Raw genomic sequence first — 10,071 nt, forward strand, 5'->3', positions numbered from 1 at the left:
GATAGCTCGCTCGCTCTCGATGGTGGAGTTCGATCGCGGAGTTTCACGGAGAGCGATTTTATCTTGAGGAGCATTGTCTTTGGAGCTTAGGAGCTTGGTGTGGTCAAGCTTGGTCGAGGAGGTGGTTGCGGCTTCCTTGGTGAGAGGAGCTTTTGAGCTCAGTGGAGCTCGTTAGAGAAGTGCTCGGCGGAGGAGAGCTTGACATTCGAGTGCTTGGATGCTTTTGTGGCAGAGCTCTTGCGTTGGAGCTTGCATTGAGAGGACATTGCATCACGCAGAGTGGTGCAGGAGCAGGAGCAGGTTCAAGACTGTGTGCAGCTCGTTTTTGCCATTTTCGGGCTCTAAAACGCAGTTTTTTGCGTAGCTCCGTCATACAGAGTCAGATCTACATGATCCAGGAGTCTAGGTTAGGGTTTTGGCACGCTCCGGACGCGATGGTGATGTCTATTTTCTGAAATTATGCTTTGAATTACAGCAGGTACAGCAGCAGGTTTATTTGTGCACTTTCGAGTCCCAAAAACACTGTTTTTGGTATATCTCACACACACGGAGTATTTTCTGCAGCAACCAGCAAATTCATAGGTGTACACAGGTTTTTGGATATGCATTTGTCGAGAGAGCCACTCATTCGAGAGTGAGCTATGTTGCCATGGTCTTGGCGGTTTATGTATGCCATATATGGATTTGTGTATTTGTTTGTGGCTGAGATTATTTGAGATTTGGCTCAATTTATAGAAGAAACTCTGTTGGATTTTATCCAGGTTCTCACCATAGCTTCTACGTATCCGTAGGTTGCTCTTTGACAGTTTAGTGGTTGAGTTTACTCCCACTTTGACAGGTGATTTTCAGTCATCATTTGGTTGGAGTTTGGAGTCACTTGTGTATGCCCTTGTGTGCCGTATTTCGCATTGCGCATAGCGACAAATCTTGCAAGGTTTTGCGAAATGTTGCTATAGTTATCTGGCAGACATTTGGTCATCGATTGAAAGGTATTTTGGCAGCAATTATCACTCACATGTATGTCATTTGAGGTGCCGTTGAGTGGTACTCCGGCAAGAGCGGGTATGCTCATATGTATGACTTTGTGAGGTGATTCCGGTCGAGTTTATTCCCGGATTGGCCATTGTGGCATATATTATTGTCTCTTTGAGGTTTACTGTTGAGATTTTGCTCCAGTTACAAAGGAGACTGTGCCAAAATTTTGTTAGATATTTATGCGCGATTGAGTCATATTGACTTGTGATTTTGTGCAAGGTTTTGCACAGTTATTGGTGCAACTTTGCATCAGGTTTTGAGCCATATTTGCAGACTTTTGTTGATGCGATTCGAGCTAGTTTAGGGCTGATTTGGTTGACATTTGCTACTCATTGTTGGTTGCTCTTTTGCGAGCATTATGGCTGATTTTTCATTTGACTTCCAGCATTATGGTCTGACACAGTTTGATGGTGCAGATTTTGTTGCTTGGAAGGAGCATATGCTTGTTGCATTGGCGGATTTGGGGCAGGATAAACCCTTGCGTGGTTTATCGGCGAAGCCCAAGTCTATGCGTGATGATGATTGGCAGGATCTTGATGAGTTAGTCATGTCTATGATTTGTTTACATCTGGTTGAGTCTGTTTACTGGCAGGTCTCGAGGGAGACTACAACTCATGCTTTATGGCAGATTTTACATGCTATGTACGCGACATCCATGTCTACAGGGCAGTCTAGTCCCACTTCTATGTCCATGGGAGAGATTGATCCCACACGCAAGTCTCGACGGCATAGAGACTTGACATGTTGGCATTGTGGACATAGAGGGCACATTAGGCGTCGATGTTTCGGGCGTTTGAGACAACGGAGGCGACAGATGTGTGATGCAGATTTGGGCATGACAGATGCTAGTGAGATCAGTACGGTGGTTACGAGTATGCTTGTGATGGCGATATCACATTTACATCTAGCTTGTCTTCAGACGATCTTATGTCTATGGATTGCATATCGGATTGCACATTGTCTTCACATTGGTTACTAGATTCAGATGCTACTTTCCATGTCACGTCGCATCGTGAGTGGTTTAACACGTTTTCTAGTGGGAGACTTGATTGTGTGCACATGGCTGATGGTTTTTTGTATGACATTGAGGGTGTAGGAGACGTATGTTTGTCCTTGCCCAGTGGTATGAGATTTACCCTGCATCATGTGCGTTATGTGCCAGATCTGAGACGGGATTTGATCTCAGTGAGATAGTTACGGGATAGTGGATGTCAGATTTCGCTACGAGAGCAAGATTTTGTGATGCATTTGGGTTCCCTAGTGATTGCGAGAGGTGCCAGGAGTGGTACAGGTTACCCATTGCATGTGGATCACGAGAGAGACGGTGTTGTCTCTGTGATCATGCAGCCAGGTAGAGAGCGAGAGAGCAGGCGAGTCTCTTTTGCTCATGGGTTGCAGGGTACTTTGCATGGAGTGCAGAGTAGTGAGCTCGTTGTGCACACAGTTGGGGCACAACTTGAGCAGTCACACAAAGAGGTGATAGAGTCGGACATGCATGCTTTGCTAGTGACTGAGCAAAGCAGAGAGTCAGTTGTGCAAGATACTTCTATGCAGGATAGACAGGTAGAGCGGTCTTGCTCTAGTGAGTCACGACAGGAGGAGGTTGTGCAAGAGTCTATGCATACGGAGTTAGAGCATGAGAGCTCTAGTGAGTCACAGCAGATTGAATGGTCATGTTTACAGTGGATGATTGCAGAGGAGGCTGAGATGTTAGCGATTATGCAGTCATTCCTTTCTATGCTCGACAGTGAGCATGGGGATATAGTTGTGCAGGATATGTCTTCCAGCAGACACCTAGAGCAGCTGGTTTGCTCTGAGGTTGCACGACAGGGTGATGCGTCTTTTGTGGACAGTCAGGAGATGCATGTGGCTGACACGCCTTGTCAGTCAGAGATGCCTATTGCCAGGGATATATATGTTGATGCATGCTCCGTAGAGCTAGCAAGGCCCGCTAGCATTGCATCGGCATTCGATGGTCTCATGTATGAGATGTTGATCTTGAGACCGGATATCGCAGCTGCAGTGGGAGCATTTGCAGTTGGGGTTGTCAGTCGTTTGTTGACTGATGATGGCATAGTGCACGAGGGAGATATGCAGGTATTGCGTACATACTTTCAGTACGTGTGTGGTACGTCTGGTGGTGTATGGACTTACACGGGAGCAGGACAGCCGGATGCACACGATCACAGCCAGCCAGTGGGCATCGGTTGAGAGCGGTTTTCTCTCGCCTTTTGTAGTCTTTAGACTAGGTTCTCTTGCTTAAAGGCACAGTCGCCTTTAAGTGGGAGGTTGTTGGGGTATAGGCGCATGTGCCTTGCCCGGCCGCCCAGAGTCTGGGCGCCCACTGACTTGTATACCTTATACATAGCATAAGTGTATAGGGGGTTGCTCACTCTTTGGAGTCTCCCCACCCATATCTGTGTTGTGTGTCTCCTTCTCTCTCTCTCTCTCACTCTCCGTCTGTGGTGCTCCCCGATCCCCTTCAAGCTCGTTCCACTTGTCAAATCTGGTTTGGTTATATGGTCGGTCTGCAACCCCCGGATGCCTTTAGCATCCATCGGAGCGATCTCGTAGTTCCTACGGGATGGGATCAATGGGGTCGGTCCATGGGTCCCCAATTCCTTCTCCTACATCGTGCTCGAAGAGTTGAGGAGAGGTAGTTCATCAACCTGTTTGCAAGGGCCAGCTCAATTCTCTTCCCCAGGGATCCGCCAAGTGAGGTAGCCCTGCGGGAGTCACCGACTCCAACTACCGCCCATGTACGATCCATAATAGATCTAACCAACGACCCATCTTAACCCGCCCTACACGACAGCCCATTCATGTCCCAGTAGAGTCTCTCAGTGGCATGTTTTGGTCCTCCTCCCACATTCCCTCCCGGGAGAGAAGTTAGCCACCGGTTCAGGTGGGAAATACTACCGCCTAAGCAATTAGGCATCCAACCCGTAAGCGCAATGACCCACTTGCAAGGGCGGCGCTCTACCAACTGAGCTATATCCCCTGTGCTTGGTACAAGTAAAGCATACGTGAACTGACTAGATTCTTTTTCTGATTTCCTTTGGCGAAACTGGGCCATCCTGGGTTTGAACCGGAGACCTCGCCCGTGAAGTGAATAATCGCACCTACACTATTTAGTATCTCACTGAAGTGGAGAATTAATAGACTTTTTTTTTCTAGAGGCGACTCATCCTTCCCGAACACAACATACAACTTCCCGTCGTACTGCGCTCTCCAAGTGTCTCCGTTCCATCTCTTTGCCGAGGGCAATGATAATACCTTCGCAGAAATAGACTTCATTTGATGGAATGGAGGGAAAAAGAGGCGTCGAGAAATCCTCTTGGCTTAACTTAACCCCGTACACTCTAGGATCTCCCTTCGAGCCTGTTCGTTGAGGGAGGACTGAGGCGTCTCGGTACATGGGATTGAAGACTACTTGGAATAGCCAAGTAGGGAGCTGGGGCAAATACCGTGGATCCACCTTTCTTGCTTCCCTCGGCAGTCTCTCCATGTCTGGGTGCGGCATTTTTTTTTAACCTCTTTCCCGGATAAAAAACCTCGGATTGAGGAGATTTAGAACCCTGCCCCCGCGCATACGTAATTTTCGTCGATTGCTGCTTCTACAGACCTCCGGGAGAAGCAGGAGAGGCTCGTATAGTGTGATCCCTCAGCTACCCCGAATACTGAGGGTAATCCCACAGTTCCTGGTTTGTGAATACGAGTTATCAGGTGCTCTGTCTTTCACGTCTGGCCCGATGTTATCATCGTTTGTGCTCGAGAGATAGCCATCTATACACTGATAAGGAATGAATAGATTCCCGAGAAAGGAGGATCTGCTAGCGACCACCGGTCCTCCCTGGATCGCCCGAACCCCACGAGTGATTCGGAGGTTGAATCTTCATTAGATCTCACCTGAGTCGCCTCATCTACCTCTTCTTGTAGACTCCGAGAATCGAGCCAGTCAGGAGAAAGAGACAAAATGGAGGGATTACGCCATGCTAACGTCCCTTGGATGATACAAATCTTCGGGTCAGGTGACGATGATCACATCAGACTATTCGTGTGTGAAAAAAAGTTCACAGTCCAGGCGCAATTATCAGGGGCGCGCTCTACCGCTGAGCTAATAGCCGGTATGGGGGGGGGCCTGCATGCAATGAAGCGGAGGAATCCAACCCCCTATTTGATTCGCGCAATTCCTCTTCCTGAGGAGGAATGAAAATCATAGGATTGCTTCCAGCTTGTTCCGACCTAGGGAAATGAGCTCATGAACTTGGTCTCGCTTCTCCGCCGAAATTGGATTCCATTCGGAAGATGAATGGGCTTCATCGCTTCAAGTTCGAAATGAACAAGACCAAAGTATCAAAGAGGTGTTGACTCCCCCTGAAAAGGAGGTGATCCAACCGCACCTTCCGGTACGGCTACCTTGTTACGACTTCACTCCAGTCACTAGCCCTGCCTTAGGCATCTGTCCCCTTGGGATTAAGCCAACGACTTCGGGCATGGCCAGCTTCCGTAGTGTGACGGGCGGTGTGTACAAGGCTCGGGAACGGATTCACCACCGTATGGCTGATTGACAATTACTAGCGATTCCGCCTTCATGCAGGCGAGTTGCAGCCTGCAATCTAAACCGAGACTGAGTTTTTGAGGTTAGCTTGCCCTCGTGGGGTCACGGCTCTCTGTTTCGGCCATTGTAGCACGTGTGTCGCCCAGGGCGTAAGGGGCATGTTGACTTGACGTCATCCCCACCTTCCTCCGGCTTGTCACCGGCAGTCTGTCTAGGGTTCCAAACTTGGTAATGGAAACTAAACACGGGGGTTGCGCTCGTTGCGGGACTTAACCCAACACCTTACGGCACGAGCTGACGACAGCCATGCACCACCTGTGTCTGCGTTCCCGAAGGCGCTCCCCTCTTTCAAGAGGATTCTCAGCATGTCAAGCCCTGGTAAGGTTCTTCGCGTTGCATCGAATTAAACCACATGCTCCACCGCTTGTGCGGGCCCCCGTCAATTCCTTTGAGTTTCATTCTTGCGAATGTACTCCCCAGGCGGGATATTTAACCCGTTAGCTACATCACTGCACGGGCCGATACGCGTAGCGATTAATATCCATCGTTTACGGCTAGGACTACTTGGTATCTAATCCCATTTGCTCCCCTAGATTTCGTCTCTCAGTGTCAGTGTCGGCCCAGCAGAGTGCCTTCGCCTCTGGTGTTCTTTCCGATATCTACGCATTTCACCGCTCCACCGAAAATTCCCTCCGCCCCTACCGTACTCCAGCCCAGTAGTTTCCATCGCCTGTCCGGGGTTGAGCCCTGGGATTTGATAGCGGACTTAAGGAGCCACCTACAGACGCTTTACGCCCAATCATTCCGGATAACGCTTGCATCCCCTGTCTTACCGTGGCTGCTGGCACAGAGTTAGCCGATGCTTATTCCTGAGATACCGTCACTGCTTCTTCTCTGAGAAAAGGAGTTTACGACCCGTGGGCCTTCTACCTCCACACGGCATTGCTCCGTCAGGCTTTCGCCCATTGCGGAAGATTCCCCATTGCTGCCTCCCGTAGGAGTCTGGGCTGTGTCTCAGTCCCAGTGTGGCTGATCATCCTCTCAGACTAGCTATTGATCGTTGCCTTGGTAAGCCATTGCCTCACCAACAAGCTAATCAGACGCAAGCCCCTCCTTGGGCGAATCCCTCCCTTTTGTTCCTTAGCGTATGGGGTATTAGCAACCGTTTCCAGCCGTTGTACCCCTCCCAGGGGCAAGTTCTTACGCGTTACTCACCCGTCCGCCATTGGAAACACCAAGAGGATGCCTCCCGTCCGACTTGCATGTGTTAGGCATTCCGCCAACGTTCATCCTGAGCCAGGATCAAACTCTCCACGAGATTAGTAGTTCTACCACTTATAACTTATCTAGACACAGAGAAAGCTGAATGGAAGTTGTTTATTACTTCTAGTTCTAGGCACAATTTGGATTTCTTCGCCTCATATCTTGAAGCTCACTCGGAGTGTGTCCCTACTGGCAAGTTATGTCAATCCCATAAGCCTCTTACATATTTCCGAACCGAAAGGGGTAGAAACAAATATGTCTAGAATAAGTTTGGAAAAGTTGAACTCAGGTTCAATTTGATGACTCCAAACCGGTAGTTCTGGCGCCTCGGGAAAATCTTTTACCAACAAACAGTCCCGAGATGCTTTCCCTATCCAATTCGAATCAATCTGGAAAACCTGGCGTAGTTGGAGAGGGCGAAGCAGGTGCAAGAAAGCAGATATGGGTAATGGACAAAGTTCTCTCTTATTTTTTTTTTCTTTCCCGTTAGGGATCCCGCACCGCAGGGATGGGATATGAGCAGAGGTAATGAATTACCCGGTGTGACTGGTCCATTTTCTTCGTCTCGTTAGTTCCACCTCAAGAAAGACTGGGACGCAGTTTTAATGCGGCAAGTCCCCAGATTCAATTGGAAATAGATCTAGGAGACATATTGCGAGAAAGTCAAGGCTGCCTTTATTCATACCCAATACTTTTGTAACTCCATACTTAAATACAGTCTCTAACTCCACTTGGTATACGAGCATTTCACTCCTGCCAATACTAGCTCCCCCCCCCCCGCTAGACCTTCGGCCTCTCCCAATCTCCGAAGTGTGAGGTTGCTAGTAGCAACTGTCGGTGGAGCATTAGGGGAATTTTGAGGTCATTTTTGTGCCTTTTAGCGTGTAGAGAGAGAGTGGTCTCAACCAATGGTTGAAGAGCTTCCGTTACGGAACCTCTATTTTTGAAAACTTACAAAAAAAGAAAATATTCTATCTTTACCGCAACTTTGAGCTGGTAAATAGCAATGTAAACAAGTAAAAGTGCAAAGGCATTCAATAGCTGTCGCTTTTAGAAAGACGTACTTCTCATATTATATTGTTTTCATTTTGCACGTCACCATCATAAAACAACGTTTGGATTCTATCTCATGATCTTTTCCAGATTTGAACCGTTTTTTGTACATTCTGCTTATTCTAGTTCTCTTGAACTCAGACTAGACTTCTCTGCTCATTTCTTTTTTCACAATGGAATCTTCATCACGATCAAAACGACCAAGAACTTCCATTGAAGCCATTGTCACTTATAACACGACTGATCAAAATGGACAATGGATTCCAATAACTATACACAAAGGAACGTGGATACTGATGCAACAGAACAAGAGAATAAAGTCTTCCACCAAAAACTCTTTCTTGGCGGGATGTAAGGGTATTGTTAAAGATTTCAGCTTTGGCGACAACTAAAAATCAATCAAAGAGGTGTTGGTGCAGCATGTGTACATGCATAAAGATCTGCATATTGACTCAGAGAGTTCTGCTTTGCCATTACATAGACCAAACTGTAAGTCTCTTAACTTAAATCCTTATTTGTAATGCATGTTGTATAGGGTTATTTGTTGTACAGATTTGTATCCTTCAAACATTATGGAATGGCAGCCAGTAGAATGTGTTATAAATATTCTGGATGTGTGTCATGGATCAATTGGTGAAGAAATATACAAGGGAAAGACTAAGGGTTCACTGGCAGAGAATGGAATATTCTTCTTTCACCATTATTATGTTCCACCTAGAAGGACTGGAGAACTTGGAGCCACAACCAAGCTAGACTTGCCTGATTTCAAAAGTGGAGAATGGTCACTCCCTAGCTCAATTACAAGTGAGGGCTACAGGTGCAAACTGTTTTGTGAGATTCAAAAGTGTTTAAAAGCAAACATAGCAAGCAAACAGAGTAGAATTTCTATATTCATGCCCATTACAGTTTTTGTAGACTTCTTCTCTAATGCTGAAGTCAGAAAATCTAGAACAATGTTTTCAGTGAAGACTTTAGACTCAGCAAATGTACTTGAATTTGTGGATAAGGGTTGGAACACCAAAACAGTGAATGGAATCACTTGTAATGTGCAAGCTGGCTCAATTGCTTGCAAATACATGATAGGGACACAAAACTTCATTATGTCATTTTATTACGGAAGATGGCACTATGTTGGTGGTCAGCTACCTCCACTTGATCAAGACAGGGAGGACTTCATTGACAGCCCAATAGAAGACATCAAGATATATGGGTAAACAATGAGCATCTGTCAATTGTAAAGATAAGAGGCATGTGTAGCTTACAGCAATTGAGATTGGACCTGCAAAATGATGAAATTGAACTGCCCACAACATTTTGCTTTCAAATAAATGGTGGAAAGGTAACTATTATGCCTAAAAGTCTCTTGTTCTCTTATTGGTTCTTTATTTAACTTGGACTGTTTTTGTAGGTATCAAAAAGGAATGAAAAGAGGCTACAGTGCAAGGACATCTTGGATGGCATTGTACATTTGGTGCCTTAAACATCCTTCAAGGAAATTTTGCAAGGATCTTATTTTGTATCACATGACCTGCAAGGATCTTTATTTTGTTATTGAAATGAAACTTTTCCAAACATCCAATGATTTGATTTTACTTCAATGATTTGATTTTTTAACAGAGTCTTAAAACAAGGCGATCAAAATGTATTCAATTTCAAATATTTGCACTTACATACAAGGGTCCATACAAGGGCCAATTGGTTACAAGTGGGCTATAGAATAGACAATTGGATTCAATAGAGAACTGGGAAGCTTGATACAAGTGGGCTACAATAAGCTAGAATAGTTTTCTGCCAGGAGTTTTCCTATCCCTAGGGGACTTCCTTAATGGGGTTGGTGCTTTTGTAGGAGATTTTCTTTTTGAAGTGGTCTCTTTTGTCCTGGGAGATTTTCTTTTTGAAAAGGGCTCTTTGGCAGGAAGGCTTGAAGGCTGCTTCCTCTTTCTCTTATCATCCAGCTCTTCACTTGCCTTTTCCTGCTTACCACTCTCTTCTTCCTCTTCACTTGCCTTTTCCTACTCACCACTCTCTTCTTCCTCTTCACTTGCTTTTTCCTCTTCACTTGCCTTTTCTAGCTTTGCTTTCCCCTTCTCTTCAACATCATCATCTTTAAATACCTCTTGCAGTTGTCCATTTGCTTCAATCATATACTTGATAATCCT

The 10,071-nt window shown here is 46.3% G+C and overlaps 2 pseudogenes; one reads left to right on the plus strand and one right to left on the minus strand.

Annotated features, from left to right (window-relative positions):
• Positions 1–3,554: 3,554 nt before the first annotated feature.
• Positions 3,555–4,325, plus strand: LOC147454243 (uncharacterized; annotated as a pseudogene).
• A 1,096-nt stretch (positions 4,326–5,421) lies between these two features.
• LOC147454244 (18S ribosomal RNA) lies at positions 5,422–6,909 on the minus strand (annotated as a pseudogene).
• Between the last annotated feature and the right edge of the window lie 3,162 nt (positions 6,910–10,071).

Source organism: Adiantum capillus-veneris, chromosome 7, assembly GCF_014529385.1.
Source record: "Adiantum capillus-veneris isolate H3 chromosome 7, ASM1452938v2, whole genome shotgun sequence".
Taxonomy (NCBI): Eukaryota; Viridiplantae; Streptophyta; class Polypodiopsida; order Polypodiales; family Pteridaceae; genus Adiantum; species Adiantum capillus-veneris.